The sequence below is a fragment of the Hyaena hyaena genome, unplaced genomic scaffold (genome assembly GCF_003009895.1).
Source record: "Hyaena hyaena isolate Hyena2069 unplaced genomic scaffold, ASM300989v1 scaffold_262, whole genome shotgun sequence".
Lineage (NCBI taxonomy): Eukaryota > Metazoa > Chordata > Mammalia > Carnivora > Hyaenidae > Hyaena > Hyaena hyaena.
Window position 1 is genome coordinate 1331023 of NW_024080895.1, and position 24727 is coordinate 1355749.

The 24727-nt window shown below is 36.3% G+C and overlaps 1 long non-coding RNA gene across 1 annotated transcript; it reads left to right on the plus strand.

The window, feature by feature from the left end:
• Positions 1 to 1861: 1861 nt before the first annotated feature.
• Positions 1862 to 17949, plus strand: LOC120240787. Its single transcript, XR_005530723.1, has 3 exons — positions 1862 to 1954; positions 3345 to 3556; positions 17821 to 17949. It is a non-coding gene; the product is annotated as an uncharacterized LOC120240787 (long non-coding RNA).
• The last annotated feature ends 6778 nt before the right edge of the window (positions 17950 to 24727 follow it).

Consider the following 24727-nt stretch of genomic DNA (forward strand, 5'->3'; position numbering starts at 1 on the left):
TACAGAATTATGAAACGCAGGTGCTAGATACATATTTTTTCATTTCAACTCCATCCTACCATGAAAAGGTTAGCCACAGCTGAATTAGCAACAACAGAGTCCACAGTTCTTGTGAGTGATATAAACTTGGCTCTCGGTGCTTGACACATATTTACCTAAGTAACCTCTCCAAAAGAAAGATTAAGAAGCTCTGCCCATATCTATGATCCTGGCCAGTTATTCATCCTCTGTAAAGTTCAATTTCCTTCTGTACACCCTGAGAGTACTAATATTTACTTTGTTGAAACCACACCAGGAATATTACAGCAAAGTTTAATTAGCCAAGAAATGATAGTTCCTCTTCTGCCGCCTCCAGTTCTCTCTCCTCTATAAACATAAAAATAAGTTATTATAAAGTAACCAGAACAATTAAACTGACACAAACTGAGCACTTACAATGCACTAAAGATTAGTCTAAGTGCTTACATGTCTGATCTCATGAATCTATGAATTTAATAGCCTCTTGAGAAATATTCCAGACTTTGAATACATCATATGTCATAATGTTTACATATAACACTCTCCTGACTGTCTGAATAAACCACAAATCCAAATAGACAAGAATGAGATGAAAAGATTTTTATCATAGTTGACTCAATCTGCCACTAGAATGAGAGAAATCAGAGAATATTGTTACCTTCACAGCACCTGTTTATTAGTTAATTTTAGAAATTTTTGAGAAAAAAACACAATAAAAAGATAACAGCTAGAAACACAGCTATTACAGTGTCTATAGTAATCAAGATGGTATGGTAGTGAAGAAGAGATAGACACATAGATCGATGGAAAAGAATAGAGAACCCAGAAAAGACACAAATATACTCAGTTAATTTTTGACAAAGGAGCAAAAGCAGTTCAACAAAGGAGGGATAGCCTTTTCAATAAATAGTGCTAGAGTGATTGGGTATACACTGGCAAAAACAAAACAAGACAAAAACACCCCTACAACCTAAACCTCACATCTGATGCAAAAATATACTCAAAATGGATCACAGACTTAAATGTAAAACTATAAAATTCATAGAAAAGAACATCTTTGAAAACATGATGAGAAAATCTTTGAAACTAGGACTAGGTAAAGAGTTCTTAGACTTGACACCAAAAGCATAATTCATAAGAGGAAAAATAGACAAATTGGACCTCATCAAAATAAAAACCTTTTCCTCTACCAATGATCCCATAAAAAGGATGAAAAGAAAATTAGATACTGGGGGGAAATATTTGCAAACCACTTAGCACACAAAAAAGCCTTTTATCTCTATATAAAGAACCTTCAAAATTCAACATCAAAAAAATAAAGAATCCAATTAGAAAACTGGGACATTGACACAGAAAAGACCTTCACAGACATTTCACCAAAGGGGATAAACAGGTGACAAATAAACACAGGAAAAGATTTTTCAACATTATTGGCCATTAGAGAAATACACATTAAAACTATAATATCATTACACATAAAAATGGCAAAAATAAAAAATAGCAATAATAGCAAATGCTGTAAAGAGTGTACTCATACATTGTTTGTGGGAATGTGAAACATTATAGCCATCCTGGAATATAGCCCCATAATTCCTATCAAAATTAAAAATGGATTTACCATACAGCCCAGCAATCCACTCCTGGGTTTTTATCCCAGGGAAATGTCTTATTTCCACATAAGAACCTGTACATGAATGTTCATAGCAACTTCAATCCTAATCGTAAAATCTGTAAACTATCCAAATTTCCTTTAAAAGGTGAATGGTTAAACAAATTGTGATGTTTGTACATTCTGGAATACTACTCAACAATAAAAATGGAACAGATTACTGATACACACAACAGAAGTTTAGAGGAACTTCAAGGAAATTATGCCAAATGAAAAGAGAAAATCTGAAAAGGATACATAGTGGATGATTCCACTTATTTAAGATTGGTGAAATAACATAATAATAGAGATGGAGAATAGACTGGATGGAGATATAGATGGAGAATGGCAACCACTAGGTTGCTAAGGGTTTGAGATGATACTCTAAAGTGGTGAAAGGAAGGAGTCTTATGGGGATGAGTACAGTTGGAAATCTTGGTTGTGGCACAGACTATCCAAGGCTCCTATGTGAGAAAATGCCATAAGGCCACACACACAAACACAAGTACATGTATAAATGGTGAAATGTAAATAAGCTCCGTAGATTGATGAATGTCAATATCTTGACTTTGATGTAATATTATAGGTGTGTAAAATGTGAATATTGGAAGAGTCTAAAGGAAGACTGCACGGGACTCCTCTGTATATTCTTTTGCAAGCTTCTATGCATTTATAACGATTTCAAAATAAGGAGTTCTTTTTTAAAGCTGCAATGAACCTTCATTATTTATTTATTATTATTATTATTTTTTTTTTTTTGAGAGAGAGCATGAGCGGGGTAGGGGCAGGGACAGAGAGGGACAGAGGATCCAAAGCAGGTTCTGTGTTGGTAGGCTGACAACAGTGAGCCCAACGCGGGGCTCTAACTCAGAAACTGTGAGATCACGGCCTGAGCCAAAGATGAACACTCGACAGACAGGCCACCCACGTGCTCCATGCTGCCATGAACCCTTAAATGTATATAACTTATTTATGATAAATATGTTTGCCAGAAAAGAGTTTTGTATTTGTTAAATTTTCCTGATATTAAAATCCACTTCCTTCTCTTCCCTTTCATCGAAAATCTCTCAACAGAATTATTTTGACAATTAGAAGCTGGTATGGACAAAACAGGCCAGTGAGAAATATACTTCTATGGTTGCCAACTAGCAATAAATGAGCTGGACATTCTATCATTTTAATAAAAAGAAAATGATAAGCTGAGGATGAAAGTGTACCTTTTATTTTTAAAGTTTTTCCTGTACGTATTGCAGGTTGCTTGGACCTCAATATTGTTTCCATGTTTTATTTATTTATTTAACTTTTATTTTGTTTTATGATAGTAAAAAGAACATAGCTGTTGCAAAATTGTGATAGAACTGTTTTTAAACAAATCAAAATAGTTTCTAATAAAGTATTAATATTAATCAATATTATTATATCATTACTATATTATTATTATTATATCCATCAATATTAATTTTTGGAAAGCAGATAAACTAATTCTAACATTCATACAGAAAAATGAATTTGGTAATTTTAAAATACTTCTACAGATTCTTTAAGAAGTGGAGCTTAACTCCTTGGTCCTTGAGTGTGGCTAGAATTACTTCTAATGACTATGATAAAGTGACAGTGTGTCATTTCTAAGACTAAGTCATAAAAATTATGTGGCCTCCTTCTTGCTTTCTCTTTTTAGATCATTTGCTTGTGGGGAAATCAAATGCAACACTGTGAGGTTTCTCAAAAAGGTCAGTGGAGAGGTCCATGTGGTGAAAAACTGAGGCCTTTTGCCCAAGCCCATTTGGAAGTAAATCCTTCAGGTCCCATCAAGCCTTCAGATGACTGTGGCCTCAGCTGATATCTTGACTACATACAACCTCATGAGAGACCTTGGGCCAGAAGAACCCAGTTAAGTTGATTCCAAGCTCTTGACCCACAAAAATTGTGAGATTAGTAACTGTTTATTACTTAAGTCACTAAGCTTTGGGAGTAATCTGTTACACAGCAATAAGTAACTAACATAATGAATAAGTAATACCAGCTATGAAATCTTAAGAAAAAGAATAATAGGGGCACTTGAGTGGCTCAGTCTATTAAGCATCTGACTTTGGCTCAGGTCATGATCTCACAGTTCTTGGGTTTGAGCTCTGCATCGGGCTCTGTGGCTGACAGCTCAGAGCCTGGAGCCTCCTCAGATTCTGTGTCTTCTTCTTTCTCTGCCCTCCCCCAACTTGCACTCTGTCTCTCTCTCAAAACTGAATAAGCATTAAAAAAAAAGAAAGAAAAAGGAAAAGAATAAAAATGGGGGAATTAACCTGACCGTATAGTAAAACATATTCTAAAACTTCAATAATTTAAACAATTAAACAATTTTAACAATTAAAGCATTGTTACTGGCATATGAATAGACATACAGATCAAAGAAATATAATCGAAAGTTTATAAATACACATATCCATGTGAAAATTTAGTATATGGTTAAAACAACATTTCAAATGAATGGGAAGAAAGATGGCATTTTAACAACTGAAGAGCCACCTGGAAAAGTAAGTTATATCCATATGTTACACTTTATAATAAAACTAAATTACTAATAGATAAAATATTTAAATATGAAATATGAAAAAGGGATTAAAATAAATTATGAGAGAATAAAAAACATTTCTGATTGGGAACTCAAAAGCTTTTTTTTTTTTTTTAACATTTATTTACTTTTGAGAGAGAGAGAGACAGAGAATGAGTAGGAGAAGGGCAGAGAGAGAGGGAGACACAGAATCTGAAACAGGCTCCAGGCTCTGAGCTGTCAGCACAGAGCCCGACTCTAGGCTCGAACCCACGGACCACGAGATCACGACCTGAGTCGAAGTCGGCCGTTTAACCGACTGAGTCACCCAGGTGCCCCTGGGAACTCAAAAACTTTAAAAGAAAAGCTTGATAAATTTGACTACGCACACACTTTCTGCATGGCAAAAACACTATGGACAAAGACAAATAAAAAACTGGAGAAATATTTGCTGTTCATATCACAGATAAAGCACCTATCATCTTAATTTATAAAGAGCTCTTGCGAGTCAGTAAGAAAAAGACCAACAACTCAATAAAAAATGAGTAACAACTGTCAAAAAGGTACACATGGTTTTTAAACTATGAAAAGAAGCTTAATGACAGTCAGTACAAGAAATGTGAATTAAACCACAGAACGATACCACTTTTGATCATACTGCCAAAAACAAAAAATCTTGATAAAACCCTATGTTGGCAAGGGTGTGGAGAAACAGACACTCTTGTACATTACTAGTGGGAGAGTGAATTGGTATCACCTCTGTAGGATCATTTTGGCAACTTTTTTATTTGTCCAAACTACAAATATACTCTAGAGAAACTGGAACTTTTATACACTGCTGGTAGGAATGTAAAATGGTGCAATCGTTTTGGAAAATAGTCTCACTGTTCCTTAAAAGGCTAAACATAGAGTTACCTTATGACCCAGAAATCCAACTCCTAGGTTTCATTTCAGAAGAAATGAAAACATTTGTTTACACAAAAACTTGTATACAAAGTTCATAGCAGCATTATTCATAATAGGCAAAAAGTAAACAACCCAAATGTCAATCAACTGATGCATGTTAAGTCTGTGTATTATATGGTATATTAATTATGTCTCAGTAAAGCTGTTATTTTTTTTTAAAGTCACCAAAGAGAAAGACTTCTTACATAAGGAGGGACAAAGGATGAGATCAGAATTCTTGTCAGAAACAATACATTGGAGAAACATCTTTAAACTACTGAGAGGCAAAAACTAGTCAATCTAGTATTCTATTCACAGAAATATATCTTTCAAAAATGAATGTATAACATCACACTTCTAAGTAACACTTGGGTCAAAAAAGAAGTCTCAAGAGAAACTTAAAAACAGTTTGAGCTAAATGAAAATTTAAAAATATAACTTATCAAAATTTATAGGACATAGTGAAAACAGTGTTTAGAGAAAAATTTATAGCATTAAGTAGATATATTAGTAGGGAAGATCTAAAATAAAATATCTAAGCTCCCACCTTCGGAAACCAGAGAAAGAATAATTTAAGCCTAAAGTAAGCAGAGGAAAAATATATAAATTAGAGCAGAGGTCTATGAAACTGAAAATAAGAACATAACAGGAAAAATCAACAAAGGCAAAATCTGGTTCTTTGAAAAGATCAATAAAATTGATAAACCTCCATGAAGCTAACCAAGTAAAAGACCAAGAAGACACAAATTACTAAATTCTGATATAGGTGCTGATTAGTATAAATACTGATGCAAGAATGAAGCTTGAGAACATTATGCTAAGTGAAAGAACCAAGTCACAAAGAATTGCATATTATATGATTCCATTCATGTAAAATATCCAGACCAGGGAAATACATAGAGAGACAGAAAGTTGATTAGTGGTTGAGAAGGACTTGGCAGGGAGAGATGTAAGGGATAGCTAAAGGGTATCCGGTTTCTTTTTGAGATGATGAAAATGTCCTGAAATCAACTTTGGTGATGGTTATACATATCTGTGAATATACTAAAAATCACTGAACCATACACTTTAAACTAGAATTGTATAGTATGTGAACTCTATCCAATAAAGTGTCTTTAAAAAAAGCAAGATGCAAAACATTGTATATAGCAGGCTAATATTTGTGTAAGAAAAGATGGTGACCAAACATTTCAGCACAAAATGCTTATCTATGCATAGTATTTTGGGGACGACTCAGGAAACTATATATTTCTTGCTTCTAGGGAAGAGAACTAGTAGCTGAGGGACATGTTTGGAAGAAACTTTACAATGCATTATCCTTGTGCATCTTTTGAATTTTCAGTATGTATGGTATTATTAGGCAGATTTACTACAAAGCTAATGAAGTTTAAGCTTCCAGACCCCTCACTTACCTGGGCTCTTCATAAGGCCCTAGGAAACACCCTAATATGTTTACATGGTCATATGTTTTTGTAAAATTTCCAAAAGTGAGATATGCTAACTTCAAACAGCTAATCTTGCTGGTTCTTTCCGACTCCAAATTCCCCTCCACTTACTTCCCCTTTTATGTGATGTGTCAGGGAGCAGGAGGAGCTGGTTTTAAACATTTTTGGGATATTGGTAAGGGAAAGTAAACTCAAGAGATACTTTTAGTTTGGGTTATGTGAATAGCCATCACTTCCTACAGTTAAATTATTGCTAGTTGATCTGGTGTAGAAATGACTTCCAGAGCTACTCTTATCCACTGTACCAATTCGTCTAAAATTGCAATAAGCAGATGCAAGGACAGGAGTTATATTGCACAATGAACATGTCCTACCACACTTGGCACTATAAATATACGGTTATAAGAAGAGAAACAAGGTTTGAAATGCAGAGCCACAAGGCCATCTGGGAAAATGTTTTCCAGTTGTCAGAATACAATTAAATTTTTTTAAATGTTTATTTATTTTTGGGGTGCCTGGGTGGCTCAGTCGGTTAAGCGTCTGACTTTGGCTCAGGTCATGATCTCACGGTTCATGGGTGTGAGCCCCGCGTCTGGCTCTGTGCTGACAACTAGCTCAGAGCCTGGAGCCTGCTTCAGATTCTGTGTCTCCCTCTCTCTCTGACCCTCCCCTACTCATGCTCTCTCTCTCTCAGAAATAAATAAAACATAAAAAAATTTTAAATGTTTATTTATTTCTGAGAGAGAGAGAGTGAGGGAGGGAGAGACAAAGATAGAAAACAAGCAAGTGGTAAATAGAGAGAAGGAGACAGAGGAGCTGGAGCGGGCTCCACATTAACAGCAGAGAGCCCAAGGTGGGGCTCCAACTCATGAATCACAAGATCATGACCTGAGCCTAAATCAGACGCTTAGTGAGCTGACTCACCCAGGTGCCCCAGAATACAATTGTAAGTGGAGGATTCAAGTTTTCCTTAATGCATAGGGGAAACAGAAGCTCTTTTCTGTCAGAAATGTACCTAATGTTGACAATATCATTTGTCATTTAAAAAAATTTTTAAGTGATTTCTAGTCCTAGTGTCAAACTATATTGTTTCACCTGTAAAAGTTTAGATACATTTGCCTTATGTTTTCATATCACTTTCATAAATCATTTCATTACATTCTTTTTAATTTTTAAATGATATACTAAAAAAGCAATTCTAACTCCATTTTTGAGCTTCACATTGGTATTGATCTTCATACCATTGATCCTTCACCATTCCCATCCCAAAAGTAGCTCATATCACAGATACCCTGTTACATTATAAATATCTGTTAATAAAAACAAAGGTTTTAATATTGTGGCACAGGCTTGTCAAAATATTTATAACAACATCTTTCTTTATTCCAGTCAAAGGAAGTGGTACAATGTAAATACATGAAGACTTTATTTTTTTAAATTTTTTAATGTTTTATTTTATTTTTGAGAGAGAGAGAGAGAGAGAGCACATGAGCTGGGTAAAGGCAGAGAGAAGGAGACAGAGGATCCAAAGAGGCCTCCATGCAGATAGCAGAGATACAATGTAGGGCTCAAACTCACAAACCATGAAATCATGACCTGAGCAAAGTTGGAGACTCAATCAACTGAGCCATCCAGCTGCCCCAATACACGAGGACTTTAAACAGTTAAATTCATTTAGTGAAATTCAAGTAGTTTTCATGGTTAGAATATAGGATGCAAAGCAGCACAGACAGAGATGATACCGAAATACAGGAGGGTCTGATGACAAAGGGCTGGGCTAAGGAGTTTCAATTTTGTCCTATATTGTTCTTAATTTTGTGTGAGCATCAGGAGTTCCATGAACTACTTTGAAACTCATGCAAAATATTACATGTGCATAATGTACATTTATCTAGGGAGAGAGTCCATAATTTTCAGTTGTTGTCTAGGATCTCCTAAAGGTTATGATTATCCTTACGGACATGAGTAACCATTGAAAAGGAAGTTACAGGATTCATTTGTTCAAGAACTTTTGTGTGGGTTTACTACATGTCAGGTACAGTGCTTCCTTGACTAACATGTGGAGAGAGATTTGGAAAAGAGGTAGGGCTGGGATGTTGTCATGGGAGGGCAATTTATAGACTGGTAATTAAGGCAAGTGGTAATAAGATGAAATAAGATCAAAAGAGATACCAAAAACTTTAAGAAGGTAAAACCAACAGGATTTGCTCTCCCAATTGGCCTTGGGAAAAGAAAGAAAGGCAGATGATATTTAGTTTTCTAACTTAGATAAATGAGGATGCTGTGACCAAGATAGAGTGTTGTCACCAAGACAGAGGAATAGATTTAGGTATAAATCTAATGAGCTCAGTCTTGGACATGTTGATTTGAGTAGCTTGTGGGATTTCAAAGAAAAGATATTTCTATTAGGACTTATTAGGATCTACAAAGGAAGACACCTGCGATAGAAGTGAACATGTCAGGGTCCTTATAAGGTACGGCTGCAACTGTAAGAGTAGATGAGATCCCCTGAGAAAGTCAAACAAGGACAAGGATAAAGAAGAGCTCTGGGAAAGGCCATTTGCAGCCAGTCAGATTATTATCAAGAACTTTAAAGACAGATTGAGAAAGACTGGGCAGAAAAGTATTTAAGTGAGAACAACATGGTGTTCTCACATGGTGTTCATGGTGAAAAAATGAATTTGCAATTGGGAAGCAAATGATGATCTTTTGTCAGATCAATTTTTAGGGAGCAATGGTGACATAAGCCAGGCTGAAGTGGATTACAGAGAAAAAGGAATGTGGAAAAGTAAAGGTTTTTTTTTCTGAATTACTATTCTTTTTTTCTGAATTACTATATTAATATATATTAATATACTACTATACTAACATACAGTAATTTGCATTCAATAAAATTTACTCATTTAAAAAAATATTTATTTTGAGAGAGAGAGAGAGCTTGTTGCAAGCAGGGGAGGGGCAAAGATAGAGGGAGAAAGAGAATGACAAGCACTGACAGTGCGGAGCCTAACTGGGGGCTCCATCTCATGAACGAGCTGTGAGATCAAGATCTGAGCAAAAATCAAGAGTTGGAGGCTTAACTGACTGAGCCACCCAGGCTCCCCTAAAATGTACTCATTTTAAATGCAGTTTGATGAGTACTGACAAATGTAAATACCTGATCAATCATTATCACTATGAAAATATAAAACATCTTCATCATCCAAAAGAGTTCCCTATGCCCCTTTTAGTCAATACCTTCTGACCCCGGCCCTGGGTATCCACTGACCTGCTCTGTCACTATAGATAGTTTTTAATTTTCCAGGATTTCCTAGAAGTGGAGTCATACTAGATATACTCTTATATCTGGATTCTTTAGTTTAGTTCAACATGCTTTTGTGATTTATTCATGTTAACGAATATATTAGTTCATTGCTTTTTATTGCTAAACAGTACTTCATTCTATGGATATACCATAATTTATCCATTCACCTACTGATGAATACTTGAATAGTTTCCTTTTTTTTTAGTTGTTAGGAATAAATCTGCTATAAAAACTTGTGTTTAAGTTTTTGTGTGGATCTATGTTTTCATTCTTCTAGGAGAATTGTTGGCACAAAAGCATACATTTATAACAGAGTGTTATACTGTTTTCCAAAGTGGCTGTTCCATTTTACACACCCAACCGCAGTTCTAAATCTGTATCATTAGTATGTCAAAATTGTCAGACTTCACAATTTTACCCTCTCTAGTGTGTATTTTATGGTATCACATTATGGTTTTAATTTGCATTTCTTTAATAACAAATGAAGATAGACATCTTTTCAAATATTTATTCGTCATTCATATATCTTCTTTTGGGAAGTGCGAGTTCAAATCTTTTGCCTACTTTAAAATTGGAGTAGTTATGGGGCACCTGGGTGGCTCAGTTGGTTAAGTGGCTGACTTCAGCTCAGGTCATGATCACATGGTTTGTGAGTTCAAGCCCTGTGTTGGGCTCACAGCTCAGAGCCTGGAGCCTGCTTCGGATTCTGTGTGTGTGTGTTTCTCTCTCTGTCCTTCCCCTGCTCACACTGTGTCTCTCTGTCTCTCAAAAAAATGAATAAATGTTTAAAAAAATTTTTTAAATAACTGGAGTAGTTGTGAGTAAAGTTTTTAAATAATTCTTGATAAATACCCCTTTGCCAGATGTATGTATTGTGAATCTTTCACCCAGCCTGTAGCTTGTCTTGTTTTTTTAAACAATATCTTTCAAAAACTAAATGTTCTTAATTTTTATGAAGTAAAATTTATCATTTTTAATGGTTTGTGTTTTCTGTGTCCTATTTAAGAAATCTATGCTTATCCTAAATTTGAAGATATTTTTTTTTTTTTTTATTTCTAGGAGAGAGAGAGAGAGACAGCGTGAGCAGGGGAGGGTCAGAGAGAGAGGGAGTCACAGACTGAAACAGGCTCCAGGCTCTGAGCTGGCAGTCAGCACAGAGCCCGACGCGGGGCCCAAACCCACGAACCGCGAGATCATGACCTAAGCGAAAGTCGGACGCTTAACCGACAAAGCCACCCAGGCACCCCTGAAGATATTTTCTTATATGTTTTCTAGAACATATAAGTTCTAGGTTTAGCTTTATATAGAAGTTTTATAGATTTAGCTTTTATATCTAGGTTTAGGATGTATTTTGAGTTGATTTTTATTTATGGTATGAGAGTAGAAGCTCATTTTTTTTTCCATAGAGATCTCCTGTTACTCCAGTACCATTTGTTGAAAAGACTCTCTTTTCCCCTCATTAAATTTCCTTGACACCTTTGTCAAAAAGCCATCTACCTGTCTATCCTTATTCTGTTACCAGATCATCTGATTATAACACATCTTGAAATCAAGATGTATTTTAGTATGTCTTGTACTAAGTACATCTTAAAATCATATGGTACAGATCCCTGGTTGTTGGTCAGTCTCTTGCTTCACTCTACAAATATACGGCTTGGTGGTCAACAAAGACTCAAGTAGACTAAATTCAGATTTCTGGAGCTGTCTTTCTGGGTATCACCCTCCTCTCCAGAACTCTGCTCTGGTTCTGACTGCCTCAGTCTCCTTGATACTCAATCTGTTGCAACTCTGCTTCGGATCCCTCTCCCTGCATTGAGAATGTGCCTTTAGGCAAAAACTGGGGCCATTATCAAGTTCACTTCATTTGTTTCCCTTCTCTCAAGGATTACAGCCCTGGATTGTTTGTAGACCAATGTCTCACAATAGTCATTTTTAATATTTTTCCAGTTTTTCAGATTTTTTATGGCAGAAGGGTAAATTCATATCCTGTTATTATATCATGGACAAAACTGTATTGACTATTCTTACCTTAAAACTGAAGGACATAACGCCTCAAACAAGGGAAACTAAAGCAAAAATAAACTATTGGGACTACACCAAATAAAAAACTTTTGCACCGTGAAGGAAACCATCAACAAAACAAAAAAGCAACCTACTAAATGAAAGAAGATATTTGCAAATGATATATCTGATAAGGGGTTAATATCCAAAATACATAAAGAACTTCTACGACTCAACATTAAAAAATAATCAGTCTGACTTAAAAATGGGCAGTGGGGTGCCTGGGTGGCTTAGCCGGTTGAGTGTCCGACTTTGGCTCAGGGCATGATCTCGCGATTCATGAGTTCAAGCCCTGCATGGGGCTCTGTGCTGACAGCTCAGAGCCTAGAGACTGCTTTGGATTCTGGGTCTCCCTCTCTGTCCCTCCCCTGCTCATGCTCTGTCTCTCTCAAAAGTAAATAAACATTAAAAAAAAAATGGACAGAGGACCTGAATAGACATTTTCCCAAAGAAGACATACAAATGGCCAACAGACACATGAAAAGATGCTCAATAGCACTAATTATCAGTGAAATGCAAATCAAAACCACAATGAGATATCCCCTTACAACTGTCAGAATGGGAAGTACCAAAAACAAGAAATAGCAAGTGTTGATGAGGATGTGGAGAAAAAGAACTTTTGTGCATTGTTGGTGGGAATGTAAATTGGTGCAGCTACTATGGAAAACAGTATGGACATTACTCAAAAAATTGAAAACAGAGGGGTCCCTTGGTGGCTCAGTTGGTTGAGCATCTGACTTCAGCTCAGGTCATGATCTCACAGATCGTGAGTTTGAGCCTCACATTGGGCTCTGTGCTAACTGCTCAGATCTGGAGCCTGCTTCGCATTCTATGTCTCCCTTTCTCTCTGCCCCTCCCCCACTCATGCTGTCTGTCTCTCTCTCAAAAATAAACATTAAAAAAGTTTTTTAAAAAATTGAAAACAGAAATGCCATATGATCCATTAGTTCCATGACTGGGTATTTACCCAAAGAAAATGAAAACACTAATTCCTCTGTTAATTCCTATGCACCCCTATGTTTACTGCAGCATTATTTACAATAGCCAAGATATGGAAGCAACCAAAGTGTCCATCAATAGGAAAGAAGATGTGGTATATACAAACAATGGAATATTTCTCAGCCATAATAAAGAATTGAGTTCTTGCCACTTGCAACAATATGGATGGATCTAGAGGGTATAATGCTAAGTGAAATAAGTCAGAGAAAGACAAATAGCATATGATTTCACTCATATGTGGAATTTAACAAAACAAATCAACAAAATAAAAAAGAGATAAACAAAAAAACCCAAAAACCCACTCTTAAATAGAGAACAAACTGGTGGTTGCCAGAGGGGAAGTGGGTAAGGGAATTAGTGAAATAAAGGAGAGTAAGAGTACAAATTTCCAGTTTCAAAATAAATCACAGAAATGAAAAGTACAGCATAGGACATACCGTAAATAAGATAGTAATACCGTTGTTTGGTGACAGACAGACAGTGGCTGCACTTATTATGGTGAGCACTGAGTAATGTGTAGAACTGTTGAATCATTATGTGTGCACCTAAAACTAACATAACACTGTGTGTTAATTATACTTCAATAAAAACCTGAGCATATAAGATCTTAACTATAAGAGGGGACATTTGAGAGTCATCAGTGTATAGGTGATAATTAAAAATGTTGAAGTAGATGAGATCATCCAGAATGCAGAACATTAGAAGGAAAGAGAGCCACAGCTGTGCAATGTGTCAGTTAAAACAGTAGCTAGAAAGCATTTTGAGATTTGGGGTTATTTTTGTTGTTTCTTTAAGATAAGATGAAAAATTAAGCATGTGAGTTAGAAGACTGCTCTCAAAGCCTGAGAAGCTGATCTGAGTATATAATTAAAAACTGAAATGAGAGTTTGGACATTGGCATCCTCTGGGCCCAATATGGTACACAGATATTCTTTTTTTGGCCAGCAGTGTTGATAGAAGTTCCATCCTTTAGATGGAACACATGCTTTCTAGTTTGCCCCAGTCCTCATCACTCCCAGCTGGCCTGCTTCTCTCATTTACATCCCGCTTTTATCCCATGAACACATTTGGATTTGTGTCCCTTTGGCTTAATAAACAGTTATCTACTATGTAATTTTACATTTTCTAAATTTAAGGTCTTCATGGAAATTATTAAGGATGTCTGCAAATATTCCACTTTTCCTCTTCCATCCAGGAGTGTGGCAGAATTACACTTCCCATCCACCCTGAATTTAGACTTAGCCACATGTGGTAGGCAGAACAATGGCTCCCCAGAGATGTCCATGTCTTTATTCCCAGAACCTGTGAATATACTGTAACATGTGGAAAGGGAGAATTAAGGTTGCTAATCAGATGACCTTAACATAAGGAGATTATCCTGGATGATCTGGATGGGCCCAATATAAGTAAAAGGATCCTTAAATATGGTAGAGGGAGGCAGAAGAGTTAGTATCAGCTTGATGTGATGTGAGAAAGATTCAATCTGCCATTGCTGGCTTGAAAGATGGGATGGGATCATGAGCCAAGGAATGTGGGCAGCCTGTGGAAGCTTTTGGAAAAGGAAAGAACAACAACAGACCAAAAACCTAGAACCCCCATGAGAGATGCAGCCCTACTGACACCTTGATTTCAGCTAAGTGAGACCGATTTTGGTCTTCTAACCTCCAGAACTGTAAGATAATAAATTTGTGTTGTCCTAAGAGCTAAATTTGTAATAATTTGTTATAGCAGCAATAGGAAACTAATATGCCACAGAACTTAATGAAATACAAGAGTGACATTTAATTGCCAATGTGAGATACTACTGTACTCTCTGACTTGCCATTGTAAATTGTAGATGATACAGATGGGGTGTTCATCCAGCTTGAGTCTCTGAATGAGGAGCAGTGATCTAGCATGGACATGTAACATGAGTAAAAACCTTTGTTTTCAAGCCACTGAGATTTCAAGATTTGTTACTATAGCATAACCTAACCTATCCTAACTGGCACAACCCTCTTAGGAAGGAATCATACACCAAGTTGTTACTCTTACTACATAAGTGGGGATGAAGGGTGGTTGTTTCAGCTTCTGGTAAATACTGCACCCTTATTAAAAGGACCAATTGTGGGGCACCTGAGTGGCTCAGTCAGTTGAGCGTCCAACTCTTGATTTTGCCTCAGGTCATGAATTCACAGTTCATGAGTTTGAGTCCTATGTGAGCCCCATGTCGGGCTCTGTGCTTACAGAGTGGAGCCTGCTTGGGCTCCACACGAGCCCCACAGCACTTGGGATTCTCTGTCTCCCTCTCTCTCTGCCCCTCGCTCCTTAAGATAAATAAATTTTTTTTTAAAAAAAAGACCAATTGCATAATAAATGAGGTAATGAAAACTGTTGTCCTAGTAAATTACTTCACAATGAAAAGTGGGAGAGATGGGCATCTGGGTGGCTCAGTAGGTTAAGCATCTAACTTCGAATAGGTAATGCTTGAGGATGTGTCCGTGTTGGCTGAAAGCTCTCAAACTTCCCCTCCCCTCTGTAATTTCATGGTGTATATCATATGAGTACTTCTTCACAGGACAGAGATTTTGTAATGTTTCCTATGGAAATGAAAGGGAGTCCTGTCTTTGTTCTAAAATGTTGATCAAAACTTTTTTTTTGCTATTAAAGATATCAAAAGTTTCATCTTCACAATAATTTCGAGTAGATGATTAGAGTGGTGTCCAAATTTGATACAACTTCTATCAAGTTTTTTTCATAAATGAACTGGCAGGTTTCAAGGCATTTCAAGATTTTCTTGTGCAGCAACTAATTTTAAATACTCAATAACCAGTTTTTCACTAACGTCCATATTGTAGTGACAATAAGTTTTGTGTTATCTCTTTAGATATCACTATTTTGTGTCAAATCAGCAAGAAATTTGTATTTTTTTCCCAATGTATTCTCACATAATTCCTCTTAATTGCATTATCAGACAATCCAAAAGTCTATTATTTTTATTAAAAATTTCTCTTAAGAATTACTGCTTTAGTATAACCTGGAAATATTTGTTACAATTTGTCACTAAATGTCAAAATACTTTTTTCATTTATATGCTTACTTTTTAAACATCATTTTTGTTTTATATTGTTAGTTTTTTCATCTGAATTTTCCCTTGGTTCCTTTTCTTTTTTTTTTTTTTTTAAGTTTATTTATTTGAGAAACAGACAATGGGAAAGGGGCAGAGAGAGAGGGAGGGGATAGGCTCCATGCTGCCAGCCTAGAACCTCAAACGAGGCTCGAACCCACGAAACTGAGATCATGACCGGAGCTGAAAGGAAGAGTTGTACACTTAACTGACTGAGCCACCCAGGAACCCCTTGGTTCCTTTTCCTTTAAGAAAAAATAGCCTTGTTAAGGTATAAATGAGGTATAAGTTGTACACTTTTAAAGCACACAATTTGTTTTTACATATACATATATCCATGAGGCCGTTACCACAGTTGAAAGTGAACATATTCTTCACCTCCAAACATGTCCTTGTATCTCTTCAACACATATATATATATACGTTGCAAAGATTTTCTCACAGTCTTTTCACTATCTTAGCAGTGTTCTCTTAAAAGCATCGTAAGTGTTTAAACTATTTTGAAGCTCGATGTATCTATTTGTGCCTTTCTTGATTGTGTTTTTGGTGTTGTATCTAAGAAATCTTTGAATAACATCTAGGTCATAAAGATTGTCTATTTTTTTCTAAAAATTTTATGGTTTTAGGTTTTTCATGTAGGTCTGTGATCCATTTTATTTTTTATATGTGGTGTGATATATGGGTTCAAGTTAGTTTTTTTGCAAATGGATGCTAATTGTCCCAACACACCATTTGTTAAAAGGCTATCCTTTTTCCGCATTGCCTTTGTGCCCTTAAAACTTTATATATTTACAGAAAAGCTGCAAAGATAGAATGGAGGATTCCATCACCCAATTTCCCCAGTGTTAATATCTTAGTTTTGACAAATGAGCTGGAGTTATGTAAGATGTTAACATTAATATTAGTACATTACCATTAACTAAATTTAAACTTTACTTAGATCCCACTAGTTTTTCCACTTATGTCCTTCTTCTGTTCCAGGATCCAACCCAGGACACCATATTGCACTTACTTTCATGTCTCCTTATGTTACCTTGGTTTATACATAAATCAAATAAAAATGCACTAGACCAAAGCCTTATAACAGAGACAAGAAAGAACTTTTAAGTATTATTCTTAACTGCTAATTAATAGCTGTGGCTATTAATATTTAAAAGCAAAACAGAGGATTCAGAGTTCATAATGGACAGTAGCATTCTTAAGAAACATTTCATCAAAGTCATCAAAATAATTGCTCCTTTTAATCCATGAGCACCTGAGAAAATATTAAAGTGAAAAAAGCAAATTTAGCATTTATCCAAAAAGCTTTATTAAGAGTTAATTTTAAAAATGGGAGTGTTTATATAGAATTAGGTGGTTAAAATAAATTAGCAGGAATTAATAGGTAATTATTGGAGATTTTACTTCAGATATGACAACCCTGATCAAGTGCTGACTCTTGTGTACTATAGTTATGATTGAAAATCCAGGTGTAACTTTTAACTATTGAGCTGTGGCTTTATTCAACCAAGTGAAGCAAGTTCTGGATGATTTGAACCTACTATTGAATGACATTTGTGGTCAGTTGTTTAACAACACAGCTGTAATGACAGGTGTGAACAGAGTGTTCTTTAAAAACAGGAGAAAGTACATAATATGTGCTCTGTCTAGATATTTTTTTTAAATCTCATGGGAGAAAATATGGCTTCTTCATTAGAATTTGTTGACGTGGATTCAATATTTCGCAACTATTACTCATATTGTTTTCAGATACATCTCACAGAGGAAGTTTTTAAAAGATACATGCCAACTAGATGATCTGCCCATGATGAAGCTGTTCAAACTTTGCAGCATTGATTCAATACCATTTTAAGGACTTTGAAATATATTTTCAAATAGTTGAAGAGAAGCTGGAACATTATTTCTCTTCTAAAAGCCAATAAAGCTGAAATATATCATTAAATTCCTTTTACATAAGCTTACAGGAAAGTTGAAAGAATGTTGTAAAAATTGTTTTCCCTGAATCATTTGAGAATTGCTGAACTGATGTCCATCACTTTAGGCATATTCTTACAAACAAGGACATTCTCCTACATTGCCATGATCAAAATCAGAAAATTAACACTAATATGTTATTATTATCTGATTCTTAGATCCCATTCAAGTTTCACTATTTATCCCAAAAATGTCTTTTAGAGCAAAAGAATCCTTTCTTGACTTTTATGATCTTGACAGTTTTGAAATCATAGTTAATTCATTTTGAACAAATGTCCCTCAATTTTGCTTTGTCTGATTTTTCTTCATGACTAGATTCGGGTTATGCATCTTTGGCAGGAATACTATAGACATTAGGCTGTGTTCTTCTTCATGCATTCTATCAAGTAGCACATGGTATCCATTTGCCCCATTACTAATAATATTCACGTGATCATTTGATTATGGTGGTTTCTACAAGGCATCTTCAAATAAAATTAATGTTTTCCCCTTTATAATTAGTAAGTAGTTTGTGGGAGCTTTTGAAACTATGCAAATATCCCATTCTTTATCAATTTAACCTTCAATTTATTTTTTTTATCTGTATAGGCTCATTCTTCTTATTTTTACAATGTGTTAAAATCTTTTATTGTCAATTTTTTTGCAGTTTAAAAAACTGGTAAAATACATAATATAAAATTTAACTAAGTGTACAATTCAGTAGAGTTAACTATATTCACATTGTCATATAACAGATCTCTAGAATTTTTTTCCTTTTTCCTTTTTTTTTTTTTTTTTAAATGTAGGCTCCAATGCCCAATGTGGGGCTTGAACTTGCAACCCTGAGATCAAGGGTCACATGCTCTACCAACTGAGCCAGCCAGGCCCCCTTCTAGAATTTTTTCATCTTGCAAAACTGAAACTCTATACTTACTGAACAACAACTCTCCATCTATCTCTTTCAAGACCCTGGCAACCACCATTTGACTTTCTGTTTCCACAATTTTAACTGGAAATTTGGAATCATGATTGTGATTGGGGATTACTCTAGCTATCTCAAAAGAGTGGAATCATACAGTATATGTCCTTTAGTGACTGGCTTATTTCACTTAGTATAATGTCCTCATATGATATAGCATATTACAGGATTTCTTTCTTTTTAAGATCTGAATAATATTCCATTATGTATCTATACCACACTTTATTCATCTGTCGATGGACATTTGGGCTGCTTCCACCTCTTGGATATTGTGAATATTGCTGCAATAAACATGGGTGTGCAAACACTTCTTCGAAATCCTTTCAATTTTTTGGATATATACGCAGAAATATATCCAAGTGGGATATATTGGGATTGCCAGATCATATGGTATTTCTATCTTCAGTTTTTTGAGGAACTTCCATGCTGATTTTCATAGTGGTCGCAACATTTTATATTCCCACCAGCAGTGTACAAAGATTTCAATTTCTCTACATCTTCACCACCATTTGTATTTTGTATTTTTTGATAGTGACCATCCTAATGTGTATGAGGTGATATCCTATTATTACTTTGATTTGCATTTCTCTAATGATTGGTGATGTTGATCATCTCCTCATATGCTTGTTGGCCATTTGTGTATCTGCTTTGGAGAAATACCTATTCATATCCCTTGTGCATTCTTTAATAGGGTTAATTGATATTTTTGTTCTTGTGAGACTTATTTATCCTGGGTATTAATCCTTTATCAGATATATGATTTACAGTTGTCTCCCACTCTATAGGTTGCCTTTTTACTGTATTGTTTTCTTTAATGTGCCAAAGTTTTTAGGTGTGATGTGGTCCTATTAATCTATTTTTGTTTTTGTTGTCTGTGCTTTTGTTGCCATATCCAAGAAATCATTGCCAAATCCAATGCCATCAATTTTTTTCTCCTACATTTCATCTAGGAGTTTTATAGTTTTAGGCCTTACATTTAGGCCTTTAATCCATTTTGAGCTAAATTTTGTATTTGGTGGAAGAGTCCAACTTCATTCTTTTGCAGGTGAATATCTACTTTTCCCAACACCATTTGTTGGAAGAGATTATCCTTTCCCCATTGTGGTCCAGGCACCCTTGTCAAAAATCATTTGACCATATATGCGAGGAGTTACTTCTGATCCCTCCATTCTGTTTCATCGGCCTATGTGTCTGTACTATTACTTTTTTTGTTGTTGCCTAAATTGTCCCCAATTTGGCGAGGGGAGCACTCATCCAAGATGGCTTCTGGGTTGTTTTGGTGTGTCTCCATTTTTTGAGAACTTCCTTGTTTTCTGGCACAAGACATTCTGTTATTATTCACTTGGCCTGTTACAGCCTCAAAATCAGGCATTTCTCTAAGGAGAATTTCCTTTAGTGGATATGGCATTTAGAAGTCAAGACTAGATACTAGATATCTTCATTGATATTAAAGTGTCCCTGTTCCCAGTCCTCTGAATGGATAGAGGAAAAAAATACACACACAAAACTCCAATTAAAAAAAACCTTATGGTTCATTGCATTTTTCATCCTTTCTATGTTTTTACCTTTCTTCTCACACAGTGAGAAACTTGTCTTCCTTCTTCCTGTTTAATCAGTTCCCTCATATGGAACCAATCTCCCTTCTCCATTGCTATCCTCTTAGACACACAGATCTCTCCTCTTTCTGCTTGGGTTCTGCCACTCCACAACCAGGCCACATTCCTGCATGGATGGCCCCCTCACACCTGCTTAGCCTCTGACTCACCATGTTGCCTTACTCCCATACACAGATGCTCTCCGACCCTAGAAGATGTGGCAACCTGCAACAGGCATTCTTGGAAGACCTTACTCAAAATCTGACTCCCCATGTCAAGGCGCAGCCCATCATGAACCCCTTCCTCATTTGCTTTGGGCTGTAATGCTCTAAAAGGCTATTCCTCTCTGTGGACACTCTGGACTCTACCCTCCCCAACCCACCCCTCTGCACCACACACACACACCCCACCCAGGCTACTCCTTCCATATAGACACTCTACTAATTCCACTTGGGCTCCAAAGCCTCATCACCCTGCCTGGCTCTGCACCACACACTGGGCCAGCTACATGCACAGACTCCCTCTTCACCCTGCTCAGGGGAGGCCAGGTCACTCTTTTCTATTCTATGGAAGGTTTTATGTAATAGATGTTATTTCTTCCTTAAATGTTTGAAAGAATTCACCTGGTGGTTTCTTTGTGGGAATTATGGAATTCAATTTCTTTCATAGACAAAGGATTATTTGCTTTTCTTCTTATGCCCATTTTGTTAAGTTAGTTTCTCCCCTGTGGAACCTTTATTAATTTCTCCTTTATCATTCCTGATGTTGGGTAATTTTTCCTTGTCTTTCTCAATCTCTATCAATTTCATTAGGGGCTTAGCTTTTTAATTATATTTTGGAAGTACCAATTGGTGACTATGTTGATTCTCTGTTTAGTATTTTACTAATTTCCGCATTTATATCTGTAATTGCCTTCCATTTTTAAAAATTTCCTGTTGTTTTGGTATCTTATCAAGGTAGCTTAGTTAGGGAAGAGCAAACTTCTATAAATATTTTTGGTAAATACTTTTGGCTTTGTGAGCCATTGAGTATGCTGTCACTATGCTGTTAGAGAACAAACGCATCCACGAACATACATATGTGAATGACTGTAGGTCTGTTCCAATAAACTTTTATTTATAAAAACAGGCAGGGGGCAGGATCTGACCTCTGCACCATATGTTGCTGATCTCTGGCTTAGATCATTTGATTCCTTATAGGCCTGTTTCCATTACCTGTCATTTCTTTTTTTGTCCATATCTTGTCTTCTAGTAGGTAAATCACATTATTTTTTTTTTAATGATCACATCTTTGTTTTTTTTTTTAATGTTTTATTTATTTCTAGGAGAGAGAGAGAGAGAGAGAGAGAGCGTGAGCAGGGGAGGGTCAGAGAGAGAGGGAGTCACAGACTGAAACAGGCTCCAGGCTCTGAGCTGGCAGTCAGCACAGAGCCCGATGCGGGGCTCTAACCCACGAACCGCGAGATCATGACCTAAGCGAAAGTCGGACGCTTAACCGACTAAGCCACCCAGGCGCCCCAAATCACGTTATTTTTCATTGAGTGCCAGAACTGCACCTGAAGAAGTGTAATCTTCCTCCAGATAACTACTCTTGTTTCTACCAGGTAGGCAGACTATCACTTGCAGTACCTTTAATCCAAACAGGGATTGAGAAAATGTGAAGCCAGATGAGCCCTTTGGGGTTCCAAATGTAAACCTGAGGAGTATACTTTTTCCCGGCAGCCCTCAACTCTAATTTGTGCCTCTTCAGCCCTGTGCATGTGTTAAAAATTGTGTTTAGCAACTAGACCTCTTGGCCTCTACTTTCAGAATTGAAATTTTAGAATACTTTTCAGAATCTCAAATGCCGGACTCCTATTTCCTTTCCTAGATTTTAACCCTGCAATTCTTCACTCATGTTTGGTTTTGATGCTTTTAAACAGATACATAATTTCTCCAGCTGTTTGAATTGTTTTCAGTGAGAAAGTAAGCCTCATTTATTCTGCCATTGCTGGAAACAGAACCCTCTTTGTACTAACCCAGTACACAGCGTGCCTTTTCAATGCAGAGATTTGAGTCTTCAGTTCAGAAAATTGTGTTCATTTTTTAGAAGTTCCATCATGAATATTAGGTTTTCCTTTTTCTTTTTTTGCCTGCCTTTCTCCTATTTTTGGAATTTAAAATTTATTTTTTTCAAAAAATTTTTTGATGTTTTATTTATTTCTAAGAGAGAGAGAAAGACAGCGTAAGCAGGGAAGGGTCAGAGAGAGAGGGAGACACAGAATCTGAAACAGGCTCCAGGCTCTGATCTGCTGTCAGCACAGAGCCCGACGTGGGGCTGGAACCCATGAACCATGAGATCATGACCTGAGCTGAAGTTGGACGCTTAACTAACTGAGCCACCCAGGCGCCCCTAAAATTTCTTTTTTTAAAGCAATAGTCCTTAAATCTTAAAAAAAACACTTATTGTGCTCCTCTTCAATTTTATTTTCATCTGATGCTTTTTCTTTTCTTTCCTCAGTCTGTCATTTCATATTTCATCTTCTGCTATGTGGCCACCTATATTTTTGTATCTTGACAGTTTCTCCTACCACAGCAGTAACTGTTTCACTGCCTATAGCTTTTAATTCATGGCAAATGTTTGACAGGTTGACTCCTTTCATTTGCAGAGTCTGGGGCAGGAATATAAACAGGAGCCTTGAACTGTATGTCTAAATTTAAAAGTTATTCGATCAAATATTAACTATTAAATATACTCAATTCTTCTCCTTGACAAATACACTTTGAAAACATCAAAGAAAGATGTATAAAGCTATGGTTTTAATATGAACTGAAATTCAGTAAACATCAGATAAGTTAATATTTTTACTGTACATGTCTAGGTGTTCTCTTGAGGGACCAGGAATTCTTGGATGTCATAAAATAAGCATATATTTCATAACTTCTTTCACTTATTCCATGAATTTTATTTTTTGCCCTTATTTCAGCACAATCCTTAATGTTATACTATTTTCACACAGTTTATGTTCTACTGACAGTAATGATCTACAAGATCACAAATTTGAACATAATCTTATTCAAAGTATACCAAATTTGTACACAGGTGTATACACTTTGATCATAAAGAGAAGAAAATGAATGGTTGGCACTTATGGGGAAACAATGCTTTGTCACGTGGGAAGGGAATATTTTGCATTTATGCTATGGGAGAACGTGACAAGTTAATTAATCTTTTCTGTGTCCCCATACTTCTGACACTCAAATCCTCCCTGCTCTATGAAGCAATGTCAGTAGCAGCACAACCCACAAACCTGCCTGGTATTTGGACATGCTTGTCTTTTGAAGATACTAGGCAGAGATCTGGGAAAGCATTTCCCTAGGGCCTGAATGGGGTTATTTAACAAGAACAGAAGTTTACAGTTGCTAAGTGCACTCTGCTGGCACTGAGCATCAGACTCGAAGTGACAGGGCTGCCTATGTGTTCTTTAATAAATCTGTGTGCTTATGGTATGTGGGTCCCACACTTTAGAGGGGGAGCAGAGCAGAGGCTCCTTTTGTCTGGGTCTAAGGGTGGTACTGGAATTTGGTTATAATTTTCATCTTTTTTTTTTTTTCGGTTACTTTTTTTTGTCTGATGCCAAGTTTTTCTACTCTCCCTGCATTTTTTTCTTTAGTATCTTTGTATCAGTGCAGCGCCAAATACTTCACACCATATATGCTTGCTGGCTTTTTAAAAAACTATCTATCCCTCTTCCCCCACAACTCCAATACTTTTATCTGCTCACACTTGTTTTCAATACCACTTACATATTTTGTCACTTAGGGATTTTGATCTATAATCCAGTTTTACAGGCCAAATGTGTGCCCCCCAGCCAAAAAAGGTATGCTGAAGTCTTAACTCCTAGTAATTCAGAATATGACCTTGGAAATAAGGTCAAGTGCAGATGTAACTGATTAAGACTGAGTCATGCTAGGGTAGGGTGAGCCCCTAATCCAACAGGATGGGTGTCCTCATAAACAGTCATGAAAAGTTGGAGACACACAGGAAGAATGCCACGTTATAATGAAGACAGTTTGGAGATCTGCAACTGCAAGCCAAGGAGTGCCGAAGACTACAGCACACTGACTCCTTCCTAGGAAAAGGACCCCAC